This window comes from Panthera tigris, chromosome D4, assembly GCF_018350195.1.
Source record: "Panthera tigris isolate Pti1 chromosome D4, P.tigris_Pti1_mat1.1, whole genome shotgun sequence".
Taxonomy (NCBI): Eukaryota; Metazoa; Chordata; class Mammalia; order Carnivora; family Felidae; genus Panthera; species Panthera tigris.
The window spans coordinates 79770001-79797912 of NC_056672.1; the positions used below are offsets into that span (position 1 = coordinate 79770001).

A 27912-nucleotide genomic window follows, 5' to 3' on the forward strand; every position below is an offset into this window, starting at 1 on the left:
TCCAGACCCACTAGGAGCTCAGCCTTTCCTTTATGCCGCCTTATTGTCCCACAGGGCTTCATTTCAAGGGAGATCTCCATCTCTCTTCATGTAACAAAAGTCCCCAGCACTGTTTTTCCTCAAACAAAAAAAGTGCAGTCCGTTTTCTCTTCCAGTGTAATTAAAATGGCAGGCAGCTTTGCAATGGCAATTTATTAAAGGTCTGTAAACTGTTCAGTCACAAGAGTAGACTCCCTTTCCTGGCTCAGCCACCAGATGGGGGAGGGGTGTGCTAACAGCTCCCTCCCCACCCCCACCCCCACCCCCTGCCCCATTCTGTGAGAAGACTTTTCCTAAAGCACAGCCCTGACCTGGGCCCTGGCTTGTTCTGTTCAACATGCCTGCTTCTCTTGGGCTAGTCTTCTTGGCTTAGCATTGGAGGCCCCTCACAGTCAACCCACTATGGTGAGTAGAAGCTCATTAGGCCAGAACTTGGGATTCTGGGGTTCTCTAGAGTGACTCCTAATTTGCTCTGTGACCTCTGCTGTTTCCTTCCCCTCTCCAGGCTTGTTTTCATTTCAGTAGTAGGAAGGGATCAGAGTCTCCTCCAGGGCTGACTTTCTGTTTCTGTGGTTGGAACCTGAATTAATTGACCAGCTCAAGATCAAAGAGGCTGAAAGAGCCGGCACTGAAGTCCAAGCCTCAGACTTGACCACCCCCAGCCCAGTCACTAAGAAGACTTTGAGGCTTTGCCCCTTGAGATTGTTCTGGGCCTGAGTGCCCTATGTCAGGAAAAACAGGTCTGCTGGTAATTAAACTGGGCTCCCCACTTCCCAAGGGGTTTCCTTACCTAAATAACCAAACACAGAGCCCTGGAGAGTGAGGAAGCTGCTCACACTTGACCTCTTTTAACTCTCTCTCATCCCATCCCAAATGACTGGTTCCAGCAGGAGAGTTTTCTGTTATGTCTTTTAAAAAGGAGAATGTTTTTAGGGCGCCTGGTGGCTCAGTCGGTTAAACACCCGATTTCGGCTCGGGTCATGACCTCACGATTTGTGAGTTAGAGCCCCATGTTGGGCTCTGTGCTGACAGCTCGGAGCCTGGGGCCTGCTTCGGATTCTGTGTCTCCCTGTCTCTCTGGCCCTTCCCCTCTTGAGCTCTGTCTCTCTCTCTCTCTCAAAAATAAATAAACATTAAAAAAAAAGACTATGTTATTTTTTAAAAAAATGAAAACTATGTAATTAAAAAAAATAATGTTTTTGTTTTGTTTTGTTTTTAACTTGTCATAAAACAGATGTTCAGGGGGCGCCTGGGTGGCGCAGTCGGTTAAGCGTCCGACTTCAGCCAGGTCACGATCTCACAGTCCGTGGGTTCGAGCCCCGCGTCAGGCTCTGGGCTGATGGCTCGGAGCCTGGAGCCTGTTTCCGATTCTGTGTCTCCCTCTCTCTCTGCCCCTCCCCCGTTCATGCTCTGTCTCTCTCTGTCCCAAAAATAAATAAAAAACGTTGAAAAAAACCAAAACAAACAAACAAAAAAAACAGATGTTCATCATGAAAATTTTTGGACAGTATAGAAATGTACAAAGAAGAGAGTCAAAGTCAACTGAAATAGAGTAAAACCTTGGATTGCAAGTAACTTGTTCTGCGAGTGTTCCTCAAGACAGGCAAACGTTTCTAATAAATTTTAACTTAATAAACAAGCGATGTCTTGCAATACAAGTAGTACAAACAGGTAGTATGTGGCACTGAATGTCACATGATCACAGCTGAGCCAATAGTTCTTCTCTCTCTTGCTGCGAGATTGTGGGTGATGTCTCCCATGCTCAGATGCTCAGTCTCAGGCTATGGTGTTTGGCAGAAATCAGTGATTTTTCAGAATGTTGGAAGGGGTGCCCACAACTGGCACTAGTGCATTTTTTGTCACTTCAGAGCACCTATGGATGGTCCTTTGCTTTTCCATAGAAGGATAAGCTTAGGAATGCTTTGCTTCATTCTAGGTCATTGGATAGGTTCCTTGTTAAAGTTGCACGAAAAGAAGAAGATTCCATTGAGCCAATAGAGAGCAGTGATTCCATTGGTGACAGTGAAAGTCGTCCTACACAATAACCTTCCTCTCTCTTGTCTCCCTCACACCAGCCACGAAGGTTTTCAAAGGGAAGTGCAGGTTAATTTATTTATTTTTCTTTATATTTTGTATTTTCTTTATTATATTACAGTATTGCGATAATTTTTGTATGAATATTTTTGGGTTGTGGAACAAATCATCTGAGTTTCCATGATTTCTTCTGGGGAAATTTGTTTTGATATTCAAGTGCTTTGGCTTATAAGCATATTTCCGGAACAATTTATGCTCGTGGACCAAGGTTTTACTGTATTATTTACCTACCCCTGCTCAAGATATTCTTTTTTTTTCAAGATTTTATTTTTAAGTAATCTCTATATCCAATGGGGAGCTCGAACTTACAACCCCTGAGATCAAGAGTCACACGCTCCACTGACAGCCAGCCAGGCACCCGCCTGAGATAGTCTTCATAAACATTTTTATGTTCATCCTTCTTGGCTTTCTCTAAGGAATATAAAGACATGTATCTCTATAGTGAAGATAGGATCATACTAGAAACACTGTTACAATTTTTAAAAAGTCAATATCGTGACTCACTTACAAACATAAAATGAACACTTGTCAAAGATTGTAATTTTTTTAAAGATTTTATTTTTAAGTAATCTCTACATCGAACATGGGCCTTGAACTTAAAACCTTGAGATCAGGCATTGCATGCTCTACTGATTGAGCCAGCCAGGTGCCCCTGTCAAAGATTGTATTTAACAGTAATTAATGAAAGAACCAATAATAAACTAAAGCTAGTTCAAAGGAGAATCAGATCTATCTAGATCTAGATCTATACATAAATTTGCCAATAGATGCAGAGTCAGTTATTATCTTTAGAGCAATAAAGTGGTGTTTGAAATCATCTCTTAAAATTGTACATTTTCAGGCCAAGATCAATTTGCATTTCTGTGGGCAAGAATAGTTTGCATTACCGTAACTTTTCTGAAATTTGCAGGGCTGTGAAATAGCCTAGTCAAAGACAGTGAAAGACTTAGACCCCTGTAGAATCAAGTATAGCATCCAATATTCCATTGAAAGGACACTCAGTAAACTTCCAAATTTTCACCCAAACGTATATTATGGTTATAATAGCTGATATTTTGGGGGTGCTTACTATGTGCCAGGCACAGAGATATGAGTGTTATCTTATTTAATCCTCACAAGAAGACTGTGAGGTAGACTCCATCGTCACTCCATTTTTACTAATGAGAAAGATACAGAGAGGTTAAGTAACTTGCACGATGTCACATAGCTAGGAAGTGGGGAAGCCAGAATTCAACTCCCTGTTAAAGAACAAAAGTTCAAGTTAATTTTAAAGATCTAATTAGCTTTATGAATCAATTTGTGAATTGGGCAGCATCCCATCTAGCAAGTAGAGGGGAGCTCAAAGGGGTACAGAAAGGGACAGCTTTTTATTTGATGATGATTATTTTTTAATGTTTATTTTTGAAAGAGTGTACAAACAGGGGATGGGCAGAGAGAGAGGGAGCCAGAGAACCTGAAGCAGGCTCCACACTGTCAGCACAGAGCCCAACACGGGGCTAGAACCCACAAACTGTGGGATCATGACCTGAACCAAAGTCAGACGCTCAACTGACTGATCCACCCAGGCACCCCAAAAGGGAAAGGTTTTTAAAGACAGGGCAAGGAAATCATAACAGGAGAAAGGATTATTTTGGGTGAGGTCACCTTCCTTTGGGGGACAAAAGGGTCTTAATGGGTGGATTATCTCATCTCCCTTTGGGGACTGGAGAGGGCCCATGTGACAGATCAACTTATTGGTGCTGAGCATATTGCTAACTGACCTCTGAAAACTATCTCTGGGGGAGGTTGAGACTGCAGTTAGGTTAGCTACTGAGCCCCAGTTTGGTGACATGGCCCAGTGTAACCGACTCTCTTTTGGACGTGTGATTTTCTTTTTAACACCCCTAACTATGACATTATATCATCATTTATCCAACTTTTGATTGATGCATATTTGGGTTGTTTCCAGTTTTCTTTTTTTTCAATGATGAATGTTTCAGAAAATATCTTTATGTCATCCTCTACTTTTCAGAATTCCTCGAAGTGGACTAGCTGGGTTCAAGGATGTGTGCATTTTACCCTCAATAAATGTGGCCAACATGCCCTCCTCCAAAAAGCGGAATCAATTTACACTCCCATTAGCAGCCAGCTTAGCAGAGTTTATTTTCCCACATCTTTGCCAACAGTGAGTAAGTACATCAATCTTTTCAGTGTTTGCCTGATAGATTACAAAAAAAAAAAAAAGATTTCTTGGTGTTATTTTAATTAACACTTCTTCTTAAGGCAAGAATTTTTCAGGACTCTTTTAGATGTATAATTGTCAATGCCAGAGATTACTTTGTACCCTCTCTCTTGGCCCTGTAGGGCAGATATTTAAACTCAGAGCAAGGTGCCCAGTGGGGAAAGGAACTGTGCAAGGCCATCCTGTGAGTTGGGCAGAACTGGGGCTCTCCTCAGAGTGTTCTGAATTCTTTCAGAAATAAATAGAGCCTTTCTTTTGAGCCTCTCTGACACAAGTGTTGTTTTTAGTCTGAATACCAGAGGGAGTAACGGGGACCCATCAGAAGTAAGCCCTTTGGATTAGTCCATCAGTGGAGGTGATATAATTAGCTAGGCCATGTGAAAAAGAGAAAACTGAATTGCTACCTTATCACCAATGGACCAAACACTTAAATGTTTAAAAAAAATTTTTTTTAAGATAAAATCAATAAATAAGTAGAATTTAGGAAAAATATGAGTAAATCAGTTCTATGATTTATAAAACAAGTCATAAAGGTTTAACAAATTTGACTACTAAATGCTTTAAAACATGTGGCAAAACCTCCACAAATGAGTTTGAAAGACAAAAGGATACTGTGCACAAGATCCCACTTGTTAAAACAAAAAACACACATCAGAAATTACTTAGGCACATACCAATTGTTAGACCAATGATAAGACTGAAAAGGATAATGCCTGTGAACATGCTTTGCACGAAGGCAATTTTCCCCAATGTAGGCACGGTTGTTAGGACTGTTATCGTGATCTTTCTGGTTTCCAGTGATGGGGCCAAAATCTGTGCAAAAGCGTCAGACAGGGGTACAAGTATGAATCTAATGGGAGTCCTCTGTGCTTCCTGGATTTTGATGTCTGTGTCTTTCCCCAGGCTAGGAAGTTTTCCACTATGATTTGCTCACATAACCCTTCTACCCCTGTTTCTCTCTCTTCCTCCTCTGGGACCCCTATGATTCTGATGTTCCTTTTTAATGAGCCACTGACTTCTCTAATTCTTAAATCATGCTCTTTTGCCTTAATCTCCCTCTTTTTTCTGCTTCATTATTCTCCATAATTTGTTCTCTATATCACTGATTCTTTGTTCTGCCTCATCCATCCTTGCCACCGTGGCATCCATTCATGATTTCAGCTCAGTTATGGCATTTTTAATTTCATCCTAACTAGTTTTTACTTCTTGTATCTTTGCAGAAAGGGATTCTAATCTATTTTCAACTCCAGCTAGTATTCTTATTATTGTGATTCTAAATTCTGGTTCAGACATCTTGCTTGTATCTGTGTTGGTTAAGTCCCTGGCTGTCGTTTCTTCTTGCTCTTTCTTTTGGGGTGAATTCCTTCGTTTCATCATTTTGAAGGGAGAAAAGGATTTAATGAGGTAGAAAAAATTTTTTTTTAATTAAAGTTAAAAAATATTAAAATTAAAAAATTAAACACACACACAAAATTGAATAAATGATGCTAGATCCTAAGTGTGTTTTGGTATGGGCGTTGAAAGTGCTTGATAGATTAGAGAAAAAAGGGGAAAGAAGAAAAAAAAAAGGAAATCGTTTGAAAATTTGAAAAAATGAATACACTGAAGTAGACTAAAATGAAATGATGGAAGTAAAATAGAATTTGAAAAAATTTACACAAAAGTAAAAAAAAGTACAAAAATTAAAAATATTTTTAATAAAAACTGAAAATAAAAATGAATTTTTTCTCTTTCTGTATTCAAGAAAAAGAAAAGAAATGAAAAGGAGAAAGAAAGAAAAAAGAAAATTAAATAGATGGACCTAACAGACTGACATATGACCGAAATTACTTCATTTTTCCCCTAGAAGTCAGACTATGAAGTGCTTTATAGTCCATAAACTAACCAGGCGGTGAGACTTCTGTTGAACAGCGAGGTTGGCCCAGTTGGGCGGGGCTTAGTGTAACAGCTTCATTCTCCACTAGATGGCGCTGCTAGCCTACTGGGGTGGATTGTTGTGGCGCTTGTAGGTGCGTACGAGCGTGCGCGGGAGTGTTGAAAATGGCATCACCCAGCTACCCAGTCTCTAGTATCGGAACTCTGTTCTCCCCGATCAGCAATTGCACATCTGTCCTTTGTCTTCAGTTTTCGTCCACTCCCAGCTTTTTACACTGTCCGTGACCAAGCCCCAGGTAGTACCTCTCTCCTGGGTTTTGTCTCAGATGTAGCTGTTTTCCGCGGCCCTTTACTTCTGAGGGATTGCGGCTTTGACCCATTTGCCCCTCTAGGGGAGGGTCTCACTGAGCAATGGCTGGGTGCTGGCTGCACCCAGGAACATTTGTGGGACCATGCTGCTGTCAAAGTCCAGAGACTGCAGCTGGGTGCCAGCCCACCCCAGAAAAAGTTCGCTAGATAGTGTAACAGCAGAATTTCAGGGATTATGGAAAATCACAACACACATCTGGCACCAGGCTTCACTCTTAACGACCTTTTCCCAGCATCAGCGAATGTGGCCTTTCTCTGGGGTCTGCTGGGCCCAGGTGGCCTCAACAGTCTCTACCAAATGTCCTTCCAGCAGTGGAGCTGCTTCTCCCTGTGTGGCCCGAGAACCTCCCGGACCCCACTCTGCTCCTGGGGATTCGCCCTTGCCACCAGAGCACTGCCAGGTATCGAGCTGTGGAGTTGCAGACTCTGCACTCCCCCTGTTTACAGTCTTAATGGAATTTAAACCCTCTCCTTTCTCCTTTCTCCCTTTTAAGTTCAGTCCCTGTGGCTGTTTCCAATTTTCCACTTTCTCTCCAGCTGCTTTTGGGGAAGGGTGCTTTTCCCGTGTTCTCCCCACCATCTCTGTCCTCTCTTCACATGCAAAAGCACCACCCTGCCCTCCGTGGCTTCTCTCTCCCCAAGATCACCTCTCCACACCATGTACCTGCTGAGTTCTGTGGTTCAGGTTGTGCAGGTGGTTGTATTAATCCTCAGATCAGTTTTCTAGGTGTGCAGGATGGGTTAGTGTTGGTCTGGCTGTATTTCATGCATGTGAGACACACAGAAAACTTCCATGCTGTTCCGCCATCTTGGCTCCCTCCACAAAGGTGCAGGTATGAAGGGGACTATGGTGGTGTCTTTGAAAATAACCACGCTAGGTTTGAATCCTGGCTTTGCTGACATTTGCCAGTCCTTTGGCAAGATATGTAGCATCCAAATCCTCATCTCCTCATTTGTAAAATGGGGGTGGTGATACCCACATCTCACAGTATCTTTGAGGAATCAATAAGATGATGGATGTGGACTGCCTGGCACAGAGCCTGGCATTTATTAGACAGTTAAAAAATGTGTGTTCCCTTTCGATTCTCTTCTCTGAGAACCCACAGGGATTTCCCAGACTCCTCATTCATTCAACAATGTCTATTTCATACTACGCATGCTGGGCACCGTGCAGGTACTAGGGAGACCAATGTGAATGTGAGAGAGGCAGTTCTTGGTCTCTTGGAGTTTATAGTCTGATGATGTTGGACACAGAACAGATACTTTTGCAAAAACGAGTTATTTACAACTGAAGCAGAGCTATGAGGAAAAGAAACCCAGAATGCAGCAGGAGCCGTGAGAACGCTGAGGAAAGGCCTCTGAGGAAGGGATCTGAGGCACAGGGGAAGCAGCATCTGTTAGAGTGAGGAGAGCCCTAAAACGCCCTGAGCAAGGTGGACCCCGGTTACCTGGAGAAACCAAAGGAAGGCCAATGTGACTGGAGCTTGGGCAGGGCATTCCCAGCTGGAGAATTTCGATTCTCACATTCCAGACAGAAGTTCATCCCTGTATTGGTCTGGACATTCTATGACCAGGAACTCAATACTTAGGTAAGCTGGTCCATCTGGGCGATGGTTGGTGCCCCTAGAAACTCAGGTGCAACCTGTTGGCTACTGTACCATTGCATCCAGGAAGCAGACCACTGGCGCCAACTACTTGCTCTTAACCTGAAGCGATCAGTCATTCACCTAGCCTCACTTGTCCTCTCTGGACAAATGTTGTAGTCACCTGCTCTTCTGTCTTCCTCCATTGTCTTATAAGCTCCCCATCAGAAAAGAATGTGTCTTTTTCCTCCCTCTGTCTGCAGCTCCTAGCACAGACTTTGCACATATGAGGTGCTGCTGAGTGTATGTTTGTTGAATGGATAATAAGCGATGCTTTGCAAAGATTTGGTTGGTTGTTCTTAAGTAACTATTACCCCCCAATACTAGCTGTGTTTTATTGAACATCTACTGTGTGCCAGGCCCATTATTAATGTTATCTCATCAAATAGCTTTTTAGGGACTGTCACTATTTTGTCTCCATTTTCCCCTCAGCTTTATATTTTAAGAAATTCAGATAAACAGAGAAGTTGGGAGAACTGTATAGTAAACCCCCACTTCGTGTAGGTTCACCAATTTTCCCATAGCTGCTTTATCCCTGTGTGCATGTACACACACACACACACACACACACACACACACACACTCACTTTTCCCCTGAACCATTTAAAAGCTACTGATGTGAAAACTCGTCACTCCTGAAATCTTCAGCATGTGTCTCCTACAAACAAAAACACTTCTCTCCACCATTATGATGTCACTGTCACACTCAACAAATACAAGATTGATAATACCTAAAAATAGTCCGTGTTTGAATTTCTCCAGTCGGCCTGATTACATCCTTTATAGCTTTTTAGTTTTCATCTAGAAGTATAGAAAGCATTTAATTGCGATGTCTCTTTAGTCTCCATTAACCTGGAACAATTCTCCCCACTTCTGACAGGGGGGCAGGTGGTCTTTCATGTGTTTGCCATTTCTGAAGAGTCTAGGACAGTTGTTTTAGAAAATGTCCCGCAATTTAGGCTTGTCTAGTATCGCCTCATTATTTGATCAGGTTATACATCTTTGGGCAAAAATGCTATTCAGATGATGCCATGTTTTCCTAGGGCATCACATCAGAAGGCACATGTTGTCATGTGTGCCGTTGGTAGTGATGCTGAACTTGATCACTTGTGTGAGATCGTAGAAAATAGATATTGGTGTCTGCCCTTGGTTCCTGGAACAGGGCTCCTGAACCCCTTGTAATGTCCTTTTTCTAAAAAAATTTATTTAAATCCAAGTTAGTTAACATATAGTATGGTGATAGTTTCGGGAGTAGAATTTAGTGATTCATCACTTACATATAACACCCAGTGCTCATCCCAACAAGTGCCCTCGTTAATGCCCCTTGCCCATTTAGCCCATCCCCCCACCCAACACCTTTCCAGCAACCCTCCATTGGTTCTCTGTATTTAAGAGTCTGTTATGGTTTGCCTCCCCTTGTAATTTCCTAAGTTATTAGAGCACTAGGATCATGTTTTGTTCTAGTATTTGCTCTTTCACCCCAGGTCCTGACACTGAGCTCCTGAAACTCTTGTGATTTTCCTAGGGTGATAGGAGTGTCTTTTGCTCTAATGGTGGGCTCCTGGATGGCTCTTGGATGAGGGCTGGTCACCTGAAAGACAAAGCCATGATTAGATGTTTTGAGCTTTCAGCCCTGCCTCTCACTCCCTCTTGAGAAGAGAGAAGGGTCGGAAATGGAGTTAATGATCAATCATGCCTAGGTGATGAAGCCTCTACAGAAGTCCCCAGAGTATGGGGTTCAGAGTGCCTCCAGGTTTTCCAACACATCCCCACATGGAGGATGACATATCCCAACTCCATGGTGACAGGAGTTCCTGTGCTCAGGACCCCTCCCAGAGCTCGCCCTATGGATGTCCATTTGGCTGTTCCATATCCTTCATCGTAGCTTGTCATAAACTGGTTAACACAAGTGTTTCCCTGAGTTCTGTGAGAAGCTCTAGCAAATTAATTGAAACTGAGGATGGGGTTATGGGAGCTTTTAATTTGTTGCCAAGTTGGACAGAAGTTGTGGGTAACCTGGGGACCTACTGCTTATGATTGGCATCAAAGTAGGGTGGGAGCAGTCTTGTGGGACTGGGCCCTTAATCTGGGATCTGATCTATCTCCAGATAGATAGTGTTAGAGTTGAGTTAAATCATAGGATACCCAACAGGTGTTACAGAGAATTTCTGGTGTGAACCACCCCACTCCTGCCTCAACCACACATTTGAAGGGTCAGAAGTGAAGTGTTGTGTGGGAGTCATAAAGGGGACACACCGGACTGAGCTGAGTTTTTCTTATACAACTTGGTTAGGGTGGTGTCCACCAGATGTCTTCACTGTAAAGGTACATTTTCTCTTTGTAATTAATAAGTGATTTCTGGGGAGATACTTTAAGACTGTATGAGTATTTTGTTCCCCAACAATTTTTCACCAATGTTTTTCACATCCATGAATGATCTTACCTGAATCGATTATTACTATGGTGATTGCAAAATGATGATTTTCTAATTTCTTTTACATTTATTAGCTGACAATCTTCTCTGTAGCAGAGCGCTCTCTCCATTCTTCTTTTTTCTTTCTTTCTTTTTTTTTTTTTTTTTTTTTTGATTAGAGTGTAGTTATGCACTCATGGATTACCTTTTTTTTAATGGAATGCTTTCTGAATTTGCATGTTATCCTTGTGAAGGGCCATCTAATCTTCCCTGTATCATCCAATTTTAGTAGATGTGATGCTGAAGTGAACACTGGATTATTTTTTAATTTAATGTATAGCAATCCTTTATCACCATTGTTCATTTTGATGTTCAACTTGTCCCAGATTTGACCAGCAGGAGATGCTTTAAGCCAGGTTTTGTGTGCTTTAATGCGTCTCCAGTAGCTTTGAGCACTTCTTTGCTCTCTGGCACAACAAGATATTCTAGGTTTACTTTTACCCTTATTCTAAATAGCAGAAAAAGGAGGCCCAGAGAAGTAAAATGGCTTGCTGCCTCACGGTATTTGTGAGATCCTAATCAAGCTCAGGACTTTAAATTCCAAATTTCTAGGAAAGTATTAAGCTGATAGGCCAGCCTTTCCTGTAGTGCAGAAGGGACCTTATCAAGACATGTAGACCCCCAAACCAGCTGAATCTTTAGCTGACTGCACTCAGAGCTTGCCTAGTAAGATGAAAACATTTGGATTATAACTTTGAACTTAGACAATTAGCAACAGATTCCCAGGATATTTTTTTGATTGAGGAAGTTATAATTTGGGGGGAAAGAGCATAGGTTTTGGATTCCAAAAGAACCAAGTTTTCCTTTAAAACCCAGGCAGGTTCTGCCCTTGTATTGTCTTTGGGCAAGTTACTTCACCACGTTGAATCCCAGGCTCTTCCATCTGTAAAATGGGCTCATTCATAGAAACTGCTTAGTCTAGTGTCTGATACATGTTAAATGTTCAATAAATGAAAGCTACTTTGCCAACAAGACTGTTATTATTAAAATCTGAGAAAATTCTGTTATTCTGAATTCTGTTATTCTGGGTTAAGGTGATAGAAAAAGCAATGGATTTGGATTTGGATTTAGATTTTGAAGATCTTACTCCCTCCCTGTGACCTTAGACAGCTCTTGTCCTCATAAATGAATTTCATTTTCCTCACTTGTAAATCAGGGCTCATGGTCCCTCCCCTGCAAACTTCACAGCATCACTCACCAGATTTCATGAGCACTTACTATATGCAGAATAATCAGAATCTTAACATTAAAAGCAAAAGGTAAACATCACTGTACCCCTCCTTTAACACATGATTGATTGGCAGGTTCAGAGCCACTGAGCAGGGATTCCGTCCCGCTCTCTCAGACATGCCCTCTTTCCTTTACATCACAGTGTTCAGAAGAGCAAGTAAGAGCTGGATATGACAGTGTTCTGTAAAGCTGCAGCACGCTCTAAAGGTGATAGAGTATAATCAGCAGTATAATTACATTCCTTCCATGGAAAACATCATTGGGAGGAGAGCAGGAGACTTCGGGTATTTTTTTTCTTCTTGTCTATCTTCAAGATAATTTGTGAGGGTCTTAGGTTGATGTTATCTACCAGGGGCCCTTACACTTCAAACAATAACTGGCTGAAGGTAGCAGAGATTCAAGCCAGTCCAGAAGCAAATACCTCAACTGAGAACACCGATAAGAAAAGCTCTTTGAAACTGTAGTTTATCTAGGATACCATTTCTTTTTTGTTTGTTTTTTAAATTTTCTTTTTATTATTTTTAAAAATTGTATTAATTTTTAAATTTTAATTCCAATATAGTTAACATGCAGTGTTATGTTAGTTTCAGATGTACCATATAGGGATTCAACAGTTCCATACATGACTCAGTGTACTCTTTAATCCCTATCGCCTGTTTCACCCATCCCTCCACCCACCTCCTCTCTGATAATTATCAGTTTCTTCCATACAGTTAAGAGCCTGTTTCTAGATTTGTATTTTTCCTCTTTTTTTTTTTTTTTGGTTTGTTTTGTTTCTTAAATTCCACTATGAGTGAAATCGTGGTATTTGTCTTTCTCTGACTGACTCATTTCGCTTGGCATTATATCCTCTGGATCCATCCATGTTGTTGCAAATGGCAAGATTCATTTTTTTCTATGGCTGAGTGATATTCCATATATATATATATGCATACCACATCTTCTTTATGCATTCATCTCTCGATGGACACCTGAACTGCTTCCATAATTTGACTATTGTAAATAATGCTGCAATAAACATAAGGGTGCATTTATCCTTTTGAATTAGTGTTTTTGTATTCTTTGGGTGAATACCCAGTAGTGGAATTACTGGATAATTAGTAGTCCTATTTTTGATTTTTTGAGGAACCACCATACTGTCTTCCAGAGTGGTTACACCAGTTTGCGTTCCTACCAACAGTGCACAAGGGTTTAGTTTTCTTTACATCCTTGCCAACACTTGCTGTTTCTTGTGTTTTTTGTGTTAGCCATTTTGATAAGCGTGAGGTGATGTCTCATTGTAGTTTTTGATTTGCATTTTCTTCATGGCAAGTGATGTTAAGCATCTTTTTATGTGTCTCTTGGCCATCTGTATGTTGTCTTTGGAGAAATGTCTGTTCATGTCTTCTGGCCGTTTTTTAATTGCATTACAATAAAACCTTGGTTTGCAAGCATAATTTGGTCCAGAAGCATGCTTGTAACTCAAAGCACTTGTATATCAAAGCAAATTTCCCCATAAGAAATCATGGAAACTCTGATGATTTGTTCCACAACCCCAAAATATTAACATAAAAATGGTTACAATGCTGTAACATAATACAAAATAATAAAGAACACACAAAATATAAAGAAAAAGAAACAAATGAACCTGCCCTTCCCTTTGAAAACCTTCGTGGCTGGTGTGAGGGAGACAAGAGAGGAGGGTTATTGTGTAGGACAACTTTCACTGTCACCAGTGGAATCACTGCTCTCTATTGGCTCAATGGAATCTTTTTCTTTTTGTGCAACTTTAACAAGACACCTATCCATTGACACTTGCTTTTGTCTCTTTTTGAGGATCTTGTGGAAAGATGACATTGCATTGTCATTAAACAGATTCATTGCTTGCACTGCTATAGCCTTATTCGGGTGGTGCTTTCCTACAAAATTTTTCACTGTTTCCCACATTTTACACATCTTTCTAATCTCATTTGAAGTGAGGGATTCCCCCGCCATTTTCTTCTCCTTCTCTGCAGACGAGATCTCCTCCATAACCTCTTGATGTTGCTCGAGATGCAGACCCATCAGTATGTCAGTGGTCAACTCCTGGCCATGTTCCTCCACCAGCTCTTCAATATCATCCGTATTCACCTCCAGTCCCATGGTCTTCCCCAAGGACACAGTTTCATTGACAACTAGCAGCTCCTATTCATGAGCAAGCCCTCTAAGCCATGTCCAAGAACACAATCAGGCCACAGCTTTCTCCAAGCAGAATTGAGGGTTCTCTTGGTGACCCCATAGCAGGCTTTATCCATGATCTTGAGGCAATTCACCATGTGGAAATGATTTTTCCAAAACTCTCAGAGGGTTAGGTTTGTTCCTTTGGTCACCTTGAAGCATTGCTGAAATAGTGCTTTTGTGTAAAGCTTTTTAAAATTCGAAGTGACCTGCTGATCCATGGGCTGGAGGATTGGAGCAGTGTTGGAGGAAGGAACTTGACCTTAATGAATTGCCCTCAAAGCCTGGAGGATAAACAAGAGCATTATCCATAACCAGCCAGGCTTTGAGTGGCAGATTCTCTTCTAAAGTGTATTTCTTCACTGCAGGACCGAAAACCTTGTTGATCCTTTCAACAAACAAGATACGAGTGACCCAAGCCTTGCTGTGGGGCTTCCATAGAACATTTAACTGGCTCTTCTGCACCTTGCATTTCCCGAAGGCTCCTGGATTCTCAGAATGATACATGAGCAGGGGCTTGACTTTGAAACCCCCGCTTGCATTAGAGCAAACGGGAGTGTTTCATGGGTTTGTGACCGGGCATTGCATTCTCTTCTTCTGTAATGTAGGTCCTCTTTGGCATCTCTTTCCAAAAAAGCCCCGTATCATCACATTTAAAAACTTGCTCCAGCAGGTAACACTCGGAAACCATAAGCTTCTGGAACTCAGAAGTGAACGCCTCAGCTGCCTTAGCATCCCAACTCACAGCCTCTCTGTGCCACAAACCCTATGGATGCCCCCTCTTCTCTTAAAGTTATCAAACCATCCTCTGCTTGCCTTGAAGTCTTCTTCTTTTTCTGTTGACGTACCTGGCAGTTTACTTACATCAGTGCACAAGGCCTTTGCCTTCTCTCAGATAAAGTTCTCGGTCGCAGTATTACCTGCTAGTTGCTTCTCATTTATTCAAAACACAGGCAACTTTTTTACATCTTCCAGAACACGTGGCCATTGCTTTGATATTCTCACGACTCCTTTTGCTGCATCTAGCCCCCTTCTTTCTTCTTTCTTCTTTCTTCTTTAATACTATGCAAATGGTCAACGTAGACTTCTTTTAAAATCTTGCACTTGCATACCTGTTCATACTTCTCGATGACTTCCTTCTTACCTTCCACCATAGTCATCTCCGTCTTCTTACTACCTTTCTTTTCAACCTTTTTCTGCATGGGGGCCATTGTATACACTCACATGGATGTTGACTGCAGTACAGTATTAATGAACTCTTGTCATAGACTGTATTTAATGTAACTGGTAATAAGGCAGCAGAGAAAGGGGTCTATATCTAAAGGCAGCCTGACCTAGAATGAAGCAAAGCATTCCTAAGCTTTCTCTTCTATGGAAAAGCAAAGGACTGTCCAGAGGTGCTTTGAAGTGGCAAAAAATACACTAGTGCCAATTGTAGGCACTTTCCAATGTTCTGAAAAATCAATGATTTCTGCCAAACAGCACAGTCTGAGACTGAGCATCCAAGTATGGGAGACAATCACACACAATCCCGCGGCAAGATATAGGTAGGTAGAAAAAAAAAATTAGAAAAAAAAAAGGGGGGGGGGTGCCTGGGTGGCTTGGTCGGTTAAGCGTCTGACTTCGGCCCAGGTCATGATCTCACGGTCCGTGGGTTCGAGCCCCGCGTCGGGCTCTGTGCTGACAGCTCAGAGCCTGGAGCCTGTTTCAGATTCTGTGTCTCCCTCTCTCTGTGACCCTCCCCCATTCATGCTCTGTCTCTCTCTGTCTCAAAAATAAATAAACGTTAAAAAAAAATTAAAAAAAAAAGATATAGGTAGGTAGGTAGGTAGATAGATAGAAGAAAAAATATTGGCTTAGCTGTGATCATGTGACCTTTGACATCACATACTACTTGTATTGAATGACATTGCTCATATCAAGTTAAAATTTATTAGAAATGTTTGCTTGTCTTGCAGAACACTCACAGAACAAGTTACTTGCAATCCAAGGTTTTACTGTATTTGGTTTTTTGTGTTGAGTTATATAAGTTCTTTATATATTTTGGATACTAATCCTTTATTGGATATGCCATTTTTTTAAAAGTGCATTCACTTATTTGGAGGCAGAGAAAGAATGCAAGCAGGGGAGGGACAGAGAGCGAGGGAGGGAGAGAGAATCCCAAGCAGGCTCCGAGCTGCCAGTGCAGAGCCCTGTGCAAGGCTCTAACTAACAAATTGCAAGATCATGATCTGAGCCAAAACCAAGAGTCGGATGCTTAACTGACTGAACCACCCAGGCACCCCTTGGATATGTCACTTGTAAATATCTTCTCCCATTCAGTAGGTTGTCTTTTAGTTTTGTTGATTGTTTCCTTCACTGTGCACAAGCTTTTTATGTCGTTATTTAGGACACCGTTTTGAAGAAGAAAGAGGATGAGGATGAGGATGAGGAGAAACAACCCTAAAATCCAAACCCAGTAACTTCAGTGAGTGTCAGACTTCTGGCCAATTCAATTGAGAGCTAGAAAGTGGGGAGGCAAACAGATCAAAAAGGCTGGCCGATGTCATCACTCTGGGTGGCCATGTACCCAGATATCAATTCTACTACATTAGATAGGAAAGGCTACTGGGAGACTATGAACAGTACCTGCCCACCTCTGTGTCCTGAAAAGAGAGAGACACAGGGAAATAGTCTCACATATGGGATACTGGCCCAAAGCATGGATCACTTCCACAGGACAGCAAGCAGTTATCTCCCAGTGGATCCTGGGAGCCATCCTAGTGCTGTATAAGGCCAGCTGTTCCTGGATCATGGGCAGAGCACATTAGGCACACAGTGAATCCTGCGGGCATTAGGCCATTGCCACTTTTGCTGTGAAGTGAATTCCTTAGCAAGAGGCTATGCTGTGTGTCATACCATGACAGAGTGAAAAGCTTTCTGTAAGCCCATGGGCTGTGGTGCTGGCAGAGGCAAAAAAAAACAAAAAAAAAACAAAAAACAAAAAACAACACAGGAAAAGAAAGTCCAAATAAAAAATAAACGTAAAGTATTTCTGTGAGGACAATTTACTTGCTCCAGATGGAGTTAGTTACCGGCAGAGCAACGGGCAGACATACGAGGGAAAGTGTTAGCTTCCTTCTTTGGGAGAGGGAGGTGCATAGGAAACACTGCAGACAGAAGACTGTTAGCGGGTTCAGATTGTCCGGGTCTTCTGAGACCTCCAGATACCTGCATCTTTTCATAAAAGAAACCTGGCAAAGTCATGTGGTCAGCCAACACTGAACAACTTCTCGAATCCAACAACTTCTCGAATCAGAATTTGGCGTCCAGCCATCTCAAGCCCATGGCTTCAGTGAAAGATTCTTCACTCGGCCACAGAAAAGCCCTGAAATTTCAGTCTGTGCCCCGTAGTATGCATCTCAAGACTTGAGCCTCCCATTGTCTCAGTTGAAGATACCTAATGCCCTCAGAAGCAGTCACCTTACTGGCTGTATTATCTTTCCTCTCCCTTTTGGGTTGCTGAGAATTTGACTTCAGCTTTGTAAAAAGTCCCAAGAGAAAAAAACAAATCTGGATATTTTATAGAAGTGAACTCACACGGTAAAAAAAAAAAAAAAAAAAAAAAAAAAAAGTCCCAAGAGACCAAAAGAGATTATTTTGGTGATCACTGTTCCATGAGCTACTCCTAGTTCCCATATGGGAATATGGTCAGGATCCCAGTGCCTTGCATCTCAGCTCAATGACCATGGATCTGTTAAAGGTAGAGCTAAGTTTTTAATAAAAGACAATCTAGGGGTACCTGGGTGGCTCAGTCGGTTAAGCATCTGACTCTTGCTTTCGGCTCAGGTCATGATCTCACGGTTCATGGGTTCAAACCCCACATCACTCTCTTCCCTGACAGCTTGGAACCTGCTTGGGAGTCTGTCTCCTTCTGTCTCTGCCCTTCCCCTGCTTTCTCTCTATCTCTCTCAAAATAAATAAAAATAAACTTTAAAAAAAAGTTAAAAAAAATGGCAAAAATGCCTAAAAAAAAAAAAAAAGACAAACTAGAGTGGCCTGCTTTCCCTTGAGGTGAGTGATCCAGAGCAACAGCGACCTCTCCTCCTTTGCTGGACAATCTTCGTGGCATCACAGGGTTTTCTTCTGCACAGATGAAGCCCTTGCATCTGGGTTCTAATTGGCAATAAAGGAGACAAGAGTGGAGGAGTCTTGCTGGATATCTTAGAACTCAGACCCAGGAGTGGCCAGCGTCACTCTCACTTATCTTTCCGCCGGGGAGAAGTCAGATACGTGGCCACCCTGACCACAAGGGAAGCTGGTAGAAATGATCTAGTGGGACAGGCTTATGCCTGGCCACAAGGCTACTTGTAGGCAAAAGAGGGGAGAAGCATTTTGGTGAACAGCTAGCAATCTGCTATACATCATTCGAAATAGTCCATATTTCCTTGAGGGTCGGTATTAGTTTCCACGGGCTGCCAGAACAAAGTACCACAAACTCAGTGGCTTAAAACAAGAGAAACATATTGTCTCACATTCTGGAGGCCAGAACTCTGAAATCCACCCTGTTGACTGGGTCACACTCCCTCTAAAGGTGCAGGGAAAGAACTGTTTTTCATGTCTCTTTCCTAACTTCTGGTCACTTTCAGGAGGTTATTTTTGTTTGTTTGTTTGTTTTGTTTTGTAGATAGGTGCATCACTCTAATTCTCTGTCTTGGTATGGCCTTTTCTCTATGTGTCTCTACATTGTCTTCCTTTTATATGTGTCCTAACTTCCTCTTTTTTTTTTTTGAGAAATGTTAAATATTCTTTATTTAATATTACACATAAACCACACTACAATGTCTTTCATTAAGCAAAAAGCAACATTTTAAATGCAGGAGATTTTATTTAATTAATTAATTAAATTTTTTTTTTTTCCCCTACAGCATTGCCTATGAAATGCAGGAGATTTTAATTAAATTGGCATAGTTAAGACCAAAAAGGTTAAGTGGACATTGCCAGCTATCTTGCCTTTAACAGGCTAACAAACATAACTTGAAATACATCTGAGTCTTGCTGTTCTGAGACAGTGAAGGGATTTCCTCAGTATTTAAATATATTAATATAACCAGTCATATAATCTAAATATAAAACCAATCTCCTGTAAGTTTAGAGATGGCATTTACCATCTCTGTCAAAAGCTGAACGTTACTAATCAATTCCAATCATATTTTTCAAAGGGGAAAACAATGATAGCACTTGCTGAACCAGAATTACTGTCAAAGTTCAAAAAGCTGATTATATGCATGTAACCACAAGCCAATATTATTTAAATCAGGACTGTCCAAAAGAAATATTCTGTCAGGCGTTCATGATCTGAATTCTGTGTATGAGATCAATTTAAACAAGTCATGAGACATTTTTGTTCTGTAATCAATAAGGCAAAGGCTAACTATTACTCCTTAGTAGCTTTTTTGAGATAAGCTATCTAGTCTGCTCTTTCCCTTGCCTTCTTAATGCCAGCAAAGATCATTTTTGTTTCAGGGATGTACTTCTTGGGATTCTCCAAATACTCCATCAGTGTCTCCTCTCCCCAGGAGGTGCCTTTGTTCTGGTTGGCATCCATGTAAGAAAATCCAGGGGTTTGACCTGCCTTCCACCCAAATAAACCATGGAGATTTGGCTCAGTCTTGTGCTTGCCTCCCTTTTCCGCATCATGGCGCTGGGCACACTTCTGAACAAAAATCTTGCCCTGCTTTAACGTCACCCATTTTTTTTTTAATTAAAAAAATTTTTTTTATATTTATTTATTTTTGAGAGAGAGATGAAGTGCGAGTGGGAGAAGGGCAGGGAAAGAGAGGGAGACACAGAATCCAAAGCAGGCTTCAGGCTCTGAGCTGTCAGCACAGAGCCCAATGTGAGGCTTGAACTCATGAACCAAGATCATGACCTGAGCAAAAGTCTGATGCCCAACCAACTAAGCCACCCAGGCAATCTAACATCACCCATTTTTAAATTGCTCTTTGGTCACGCATGAAACGAAGGTGCCTGCTCACAAGCTAGACGCCCCACTCTCTCAATTTCCTCTTTTTTAGGAACCAGTCATTGGATTAGGGCTTACCCTATGACCTTATTTTAACTTGATTGCGTCTTTGATACCCTATTTCCAAATAAGATTACTTTTGAAGGTACTAGGGTTAGACTTCAACATATCTTTTTTTTTTTGGTGGGAGGGCTCAGAGCACACAATTCAACCCATAACAGGAAAAATTGTCTGCAACCGACCTTTGGACACTGATATCTGTATCATTTGTAACAGAAGCACACCTAAGAAAACAAAGAGAATGTATTGGAAGGGTATTGGGTAGCTCCTGGAACCGAAGGAGAATTTGAACAAGCAGGCTTTGGGAACAGTAGAAATCTGGGCAGCTCCAGGAAAAAACACAGGGATGTCTCTTTAGGGCCTGCCTTCCAGATGACTCCGCTCCAGTGTCCTTCTGGCCAAGTGCCCCTTCTCTCAAGACACAAATGCCTGGAAGAGTCAGTTGGGTCAGCCTGTGGTGGAACCAGGGACTCTTTAGGGGTTTGTGAATTGGATCCAGTGATAGACAGTCCTGCCATGATCCCTGTGGGAGGGGCAGTTCCCCAAAAGAAAGAGAAGGGCAGCTTCTATCAGAGATGGGGGGAAGGATGTGTTGTGCAGGCAAAAAACCACAGCTGTTTGCTACACATTGTAATTCATTTGAGAAAGATATTTCAGCTCAGGCAGTTACATTTCTAAGTATATTGGCACTTAAAGGAGCCATTTAGTCATCTGGAAAATGCAGGGCTGTGGAAAAATGCAGTGTCACGTGGTAAAAGGAGCATTTGTGGTGGAGTCAGAACAGGTTTTTGTTTTTTGTTTTTAATAATTTGCAAGTGGAATAGCTCTACCCTGACAAGATCAAGAAAAGTTCTTGGAAACAGCAAGAATGTTCAACCAAGTATCAAGTTACTAAATGGAAATAAAAACCATATAATACAAATCAATTTGAAAAAAGGCATAACAGAACCGAAACCGTTATTCAAATCAGCTACCAAGGCAGTTTGTAAAGGAAAAACTCATCAAAAGTGCAAAGGGTTCTCTGTTAAGAAAAAAAAAAAAAAAAAAGACACTGGATTCTACTTTCAGGCATAAAAAATGAAGGATGGGAAGACTTGAGATTATAAAGATGTCATTTCTCACTAAGTTGATTTATGCAGTGTAAAAATCTCAGCTAAAAAAAAAAAATCACCTCAGCCAATCAAAATCTTAATTACGTTTTTAAACTTGAAAACGAGAGTCTAAAATTCCTAGGAAAATGTCAGGCCCTCATTGCCAACAAGCTTCCTCCCAAGGAACAGGGCCCAAGTTTTGATTCTGACTCTACCACTGAATGATCTGTGAGACTTTGAGCAAGTATATATATAACCTTTTGGCATCTTATTTTCCTCATCTGTGAAGTCCAATAATTATATTTTCCTGCTTCACAGAGCTGTAGTAAGGATCATGTGAAAGAAAGTATTTGAAAGAGTTTTATAAACTGTAAGGCACTCTTCGTGTTATAACTGTGATTTTTTTTTTTGTTCCCCCAACAATGTTGGGTAAGTGCAAAAATCACAACTCCTCTGTTTTGCAAAAAACCAAACACCTTTTCTCTTCTTAAACTCAGTTACATGATGATTCATAAATGCTGATTTCCATGGAGGGGAGAGAAAAGCTAATGGGCGTTGCTGTTGTGCTAGAGGGAGCAAGTGTTCCCTTGGCCGCTCATGGGTCCTGTGAGCCCAACAAGATGTTTATGCCTCCCAGTGGCCCCCTCTTCTCCATCCCTCCATCCCGAGTTCATTTCCCATTGGTAGAATGGAAGGTTTTGGACTTCATGGGGTTTGAGAGAAAAAAAACTTTGGAGTCTTTACAGATCTCAGTTTGAACCCTGGTGCCAGCATGTACCTTAGATAAGTCACCCTTTCTTTTCCTGGGTTTCAAAATCTATCAGATGGGGATGATAATATTTACTTCACCAAGAAGACTCGAGAATTAAATGTGATAATAAATACAAAGTGCCTGAAGCATGGTAAATGCTTGATAAGTGGTATCTCTTGTACTTGCCATAATGTTAATAATACATATAAATTAATAAATATAAATTTTATTATTATTACCTCTAAGGGCCTGTGCAGCTGTGAAAATCTAGGATAATATGTCAGAGCAAAGCTAAAACAGGGAGAAAACAGAAGATTCCCTTAATAGGACTTGAGTTAGTATTGCAAGTGGGACATTCTTCTGGAAGACAGGCTGTGTTCACAGGGCCTTATATAACCTTGGTGACTCACTACTAGAGCTTAGCTCAGCCTTGCCTCCTCTGAAAAAAGGGGAGAGAGGAGGGCAAAGCCATATGGTCTTGGACAGAGGAAGGCCCTGGTTGGGAGGCTGCAGCTGATGGCCCCTCAGAGAGTCTACTCTAACTAGATTTTTATTTTTATTTTTTATTTAATTTGTTTTCATGTCTATTTATTTTGAAGGACAGAGAGAGAGAGTGCATGCATGTGCACACACACGAGGAGAGGAGGGGCAGAGAGAGAGGGAGAGAAAGAATCCCAAGCAGGCTCCACGCTGTCAGCGAAGAGCATAATGCAGGGCTCGCTCTCATGATCTCATGAGATCATGACCTGAGCTGAAGTCAAGAGTTGGACATTTACCCGACTGAGCCACCCAGGTGCCTAACTAGATTTTTAAATTCTTATAAAACGTGTATTTAACTGAGGGGTTTTCTTTTTCTGCAAATAATTTTTTAAAAGATGTTTGTTATGTTATGTGTTATGTTATGTTATGTTATGTTATGTTATGTTATGTTATGTTATGTTATGTTATGTTATGTTATGAAGGCTTCATGCCCAGCTCAGGGCCTAATGCAGGGCCCAAACTCATGACCATGAGATCAAGACCTGAGCTGAGATCAAGAGTTGGATGCCCAACTGACTAAGCCACCCAGGGGCCCCAAGATTTTATTTTTAAGTAATCTCTACACCAAATGTGGGGCTCGAACTCACAACCCCAAGATCAAGAGTCAGATGCTCCACTGACTGTGCCCCTTCTGCAAATAACTTTTGAGGTAGGCACTATTGGTGGCCAATCCAAAGCTACAGCCCTCTACTTCTCTGAGGGCAGAACCCTGATATTGGTCAGGATCAGGCAGCTGTGTGGGTCAGGAGAGAATGGTGCAGCCTCAGGCCGAGGAGTAGGAGGAAGGTTGACTATTCTTGCCAATAATTGGTTTGAGAATGGCCACGTGACACAATTTGGGCCAATGAGATATGAGGGGATGCCTGTCCTGGGGCTTCCAGGAAAGTTTTCCTCATTCTTAAATGAAGGACACCCCTACGCTTTTGGTGTAGTGTAATCCCTGTGGAGGGTGTATTAGTTTCCAATTGCTATGGTAACAAATTACCACAAACTTGGTGACTTTAAACAACACAAATTATCCTCTTAAGAGTTCTGGGAGTCAGAAGTCTCGCTGGGCTGAAACCAAGGCATTGACAGGTGCTCTGCTCCCTCTGGAGGGTCGGGGTGGGGGGTGGGGGAGGATTCTCTTTCCTTGTCTTTTCCACCTTCTGGAGCTTCATTCCTTGAATTCCTTGGGACATCACCCCTTCCTCCATCTTCACGGCCAGGAATGTAGCAGATCTCTCTCTGCTGTCTTCATGCGGCCTTCGCCAGGGTAAAACCTCCCTCTGCCTCTCTTATAAGGATACTTAGGACTGCATTTAGGGCTTACCTGCATCAGCCAGGATTCTCTCCTTATCTCGAGATTCCTAGTGCATCTGCAAAATCCTGTTTGCCTTGTAAGGTGACATCCACAGATTTCTGGAATTAGGACACAAATATCTGCAGAGCCATTAATCATTCTACCATAAAAGGGATTTGGGCAGCAATTAACAAAGTTACCTGTGCACTGTTTTTAAAGTCAGGTTTATTGAGGTATGGTTTACATATAAAATTAACTCTTTAGAGTGTAGAGTTCTGAGCTTTGACAAACACATAACTACGCAATTACCACCACAGACAAAATGTACAGCAGTTCCATCAACCTAAGAAATTCCTATGTGGTGCCCCTTCGTGGTCAAACCATCCCCTGGCCTCAGCTCCTGGCAATCACTGATCTACTCTCTGTCCCTATAGTATTGCCTTTTAGAGAACGTCATATAAATGGAATCACGGAGTATGTAGCTTTTTAAACCTGGCTTCTTTCTCTTAAAATAATGCATTGGAAATACATCCATGTTGTGATGTATCAGTAGTTTGTTCTTTTTATTGCTGGGTGGCATTCAGCTGTAGAGATGTATTACAATTTACCCATCAGGTGAAAGACACTTGAGTTGTTTCCAATATTCGGCAGTTATGAATAAAGCCTCTATAAATGTTCAGATATTGACATGGTTTGTGCGAATATAAATTTTCGTTTCTCTTGAGTAAATGTATAGGAAAGAAACTGCTGGGTTGTATTAGAAATGTATATGAAACTTCATAAGGGACTGCCAAAGTGTTTTTCTTTTTTTTTTTTCTTTTTTTTTTTAACGTTTATTTATTTTTGAGACAGAGAGAGACAGAGCATGAACAGGGGAGGGGCAGAGAGAGAGGGAGACACAGAATCTGAAACAGGCTCCAGGCTCTGAGCTGTCAGCACAGAGCCCGATGCGGGGCTCGAACTCACGGACCGTGAGATCATGACCTGAGCCGAAGTCGGACACTTAACTGACCAAGCCACCCAGGCGCCCCCCAAAGTGTTTTCCAAAGCAGCTATGCTTTTGTACTCCTGTTAGTGATGTATGAGAGTTCCAGGTGCTCCATATCCTCATCAGCATTTGGTATTGTCATTGTTTCTCTCCTAATTTTAATCGTTCTGACAGGTTGCATAGCGATAAAGCAATCCCACTTCTAGAAATCTATCACAGGGATGCCCCGGCAAAAATGCGAAAAGATGTTCATACAAGGCTATCCATGCAGCTCTGTTTGTAAGTGCGAGAGACTGAAAACAATCCAAAAGCCCATCAATAGAAGACTAATTGAATAAACTGTGGTACCTCCCCCAAATGGAGTATTATGGAGCTGTACCAAGGAGTAAGAAAATTCTCTATGATTATGGTGTGATGTCCAGGGTATTATATATATACATATTATATATATGTGTGTGTGTATATATATACACACACACATATATATTTATGTATATACATATACATATATAAACATATATATAATATACATATAATGTATTTTATATGTTTTTTAATGTTTATTCATTTTTGAGAGACAGACACAGAGTGTGAGCAGGGGAGGGGCAGAGAGAGTGGGAGACAGAAATCTGAAGCAGGTTCTAGGTTCTGAGCTGTCAGCGCAGAGCCTGATGCAGGGCTTGAACCCGTGAACTGTGACATCATGACCTGAGCCGAAGCTGGATGCTTCACCGACTGAGCCACTCAGACACCCCTCCAGGATATATTTTTAATAAAATGAGAAATGTAGAAAATAAGGTATACAGTATGTAATCATTTAACTACAAATAAAAGAAGAAGCTATAAAAATTTAATAAAACACTACAATAGCAGAGAGAGAGACTAGAGAGGATAAGGTAGAATCCAGACTTTTAAAACCTTGTTTTGTAGATTTAACTATGGAGCCCTGTAAGTATTTTATATAAATTATAAACAAAATTAAATTAACAAAAACAATCCTTAGAAATTGAAAGTAAAATGAAATAAAGATGATCCTCCTTTGTACATTCAGTGGATGACATAACCACACAGAATGACTTTGAGTGACTTTTTTTTTTAGTTTATTTATTTATTTTGAGAGAGAGAGAGAGAAAGCGTGAGTAGGGGAGGGGCAGAGAGAGAGGGAGAGCGAGAGAATCCTAAGCGGGCTCCGCATTCTCAGCCTGGAGCCTGATGCGGGGCTCGAACCCAGTAATGGTGGGATCGTGACCTGAGCCGAAGTCGGACGCTTAACTGACCAAGCCACCGAGGCACCCCTGAGGGACTTTAAATCACCATCCCTAAAGGGATATATCCAAAGATGGAAAGACGTTCATGTTATGGGATTAAAAGTAAGTAATTACATCCGTGTCCTTCAAAACTGAGACATTTGACTTAGAGATACAGATTAGGATTGATGAGGCTGAGTGAAAACTATAGTTCTGCATTTCAGTTGGAATTATCAGTATGAACATCCCATACCTTTTATCTTTGGAAAATAATATATATTTCCTTGCTATAACAACTAAAAAGAATTAACAAAATAACACATTTGGGTTTTTTTTTTAATTTTTATGAATATACTTTATTGTCAAATTGGCTTACATATAACACCCCAGTGCTCATTCCAACAGGTGCCCTCCTCAGTGCCCATCACCCACTTTCCCTCTCTCCCACCGCCCCCCCCCATCCACCCTCAGTTTGTTCTCTGTATGTAAGAGTCTCTTACCGTTTGCCTCCCTCCCTCTCTGTTTGTAATTATTTTTTTCCCCATGGCCTTCTGTCAAGATCCACATATGAGTGAAAACATATGATAACTGTCCTTCTCTGACTGACTTATTTCACTCAACATAATAAAAATAACACATTTTGAAGACAATCAGGGAAAAGGAGCCCTTTTGCAGATTTGATGGCACTGGGAAATGATTGTCAATATTTTTAGCTGTGATCATGATATTGTGATTACTTTTTAAAAAGGAACTTGTATCTTTTAGGCATATATTCTGAGGTATTTACAGAAGAAGTAATGCAATGTCTAGGATTTGCCTTGAAATAACCTGAAAGGAGGGAAAAGGCATGTGAATGTGTAGATGATACAGGGTGACCGTGCTGTGATGGCTGTGAGAGCTGGCTGATGAGTATGTTGGAGTCATTATACAACTCTTTCTATTCTTAAGTGATTCAATTTTTTTCATACTATAGTAGAGTATTTGTAAAAAAATTTATATGAAAAAGTGTGAATGTGTGTGAGGATGTGATGCTTGGAGCTGCTGCAGCCATCTTGTGACCATAAGCATACAAGCCTGAAGTCAGAAGCATCCAAATTGATAGATATTTCATTTGTGTAAGTTCACACTTGTTAAACTGGCTAATTATAAAGCTAGTTAGTGAGGAAATGAGGTATTTTTGATGGATACAAATATTGAAATTTTTTGCAGTGTATGTACATGAGATTTCTTCTTTGGTTGCAACTAATAGACACGTTAGCTTAGCTTAGGCAAGATTTGGAGATTTATTCTGGGCATTCAGGGCTGTCTCCTGGAATTCTAGTACAGAAATACCACTGAGAGTCGTAAGAAACATAGTTCAAAATGTAAAGTCTGGCAGTATTCTTTCTCCATCTCATATCTCACTGCTCTATCTTGTTGCAGACCAGCGTTCTTCATTTTCCAGTCAACGTCAAAGAACATATGCGCATCCATAGTTTCTGGTTTTACACACCTACGTTCAGTCATCTAGACAGAGGCTGATTTTTGTCCCCTGGACCCTGTTCCAAAAATTCTGGAGGAAAGGATTGATCAGTCTAGAAGCTGGGGCTGTCCTATCCAAGGGCAAGGGCCTACTTCTAGGTTAGTCATGGTCAGGGTCCAAGGTGTGTGCAAAATGACTGATCTGATGGTTTCTGTGGTATTCATGTGAATGGAGTGGGTGGGAAGAACAATTCCCCGAGATGCGGGGGTGGGAAGCAACTGGGCAGACAGACGAAAGATATCTGGCTGAGTCAGGCCAGATCACGAAGTTTAAAGTGGGTTCAGAGA

General features: G+C 41.3%; 1 long non-coding RNA gene, 1 other non-coding gene and 1 pseudogene across 2 annotated transcripts in view; 1 reads left to right on the forward strand and 2 right to left on the reverse strand.

The window, feature by feature from the left end:
• LOC107180760 overlaps positions 1 to 4489 on the forward strand; it is a 19268-nt gene extending 14779 nt beyond the window's left edge. Inside the window, exon 4 of the long non-coding RNA XR_006210389.1 lies at positions 4145 to 4489. This is a non-coding gene — a long non-coding RNA (uncharacterized LOC107180760). The remainder of the gene's footprint in view (positions 1 to 4144) is intronic.
• A 6374-nt stretch (positions 4490 to 10863) lies between these two features.
• LOC122233321 lies at positions 10864 to 10967 on the reverse strand. The gene has a single exon (XR_006210880.1). It is a non-coding gene; the product is annotated as a U6 spliceosomal RNA (small nuclear RNA).
• An 8589-nt stretch (positions 10968 to 19556) lies between these two features.
• On the reverse strand, positions 19557 to 27576 carry LOC122232958 (annotated as a pseudogene).
• Between the last annotated feature and the right edge of the window lie 336 nt (positions 27577 to 27912).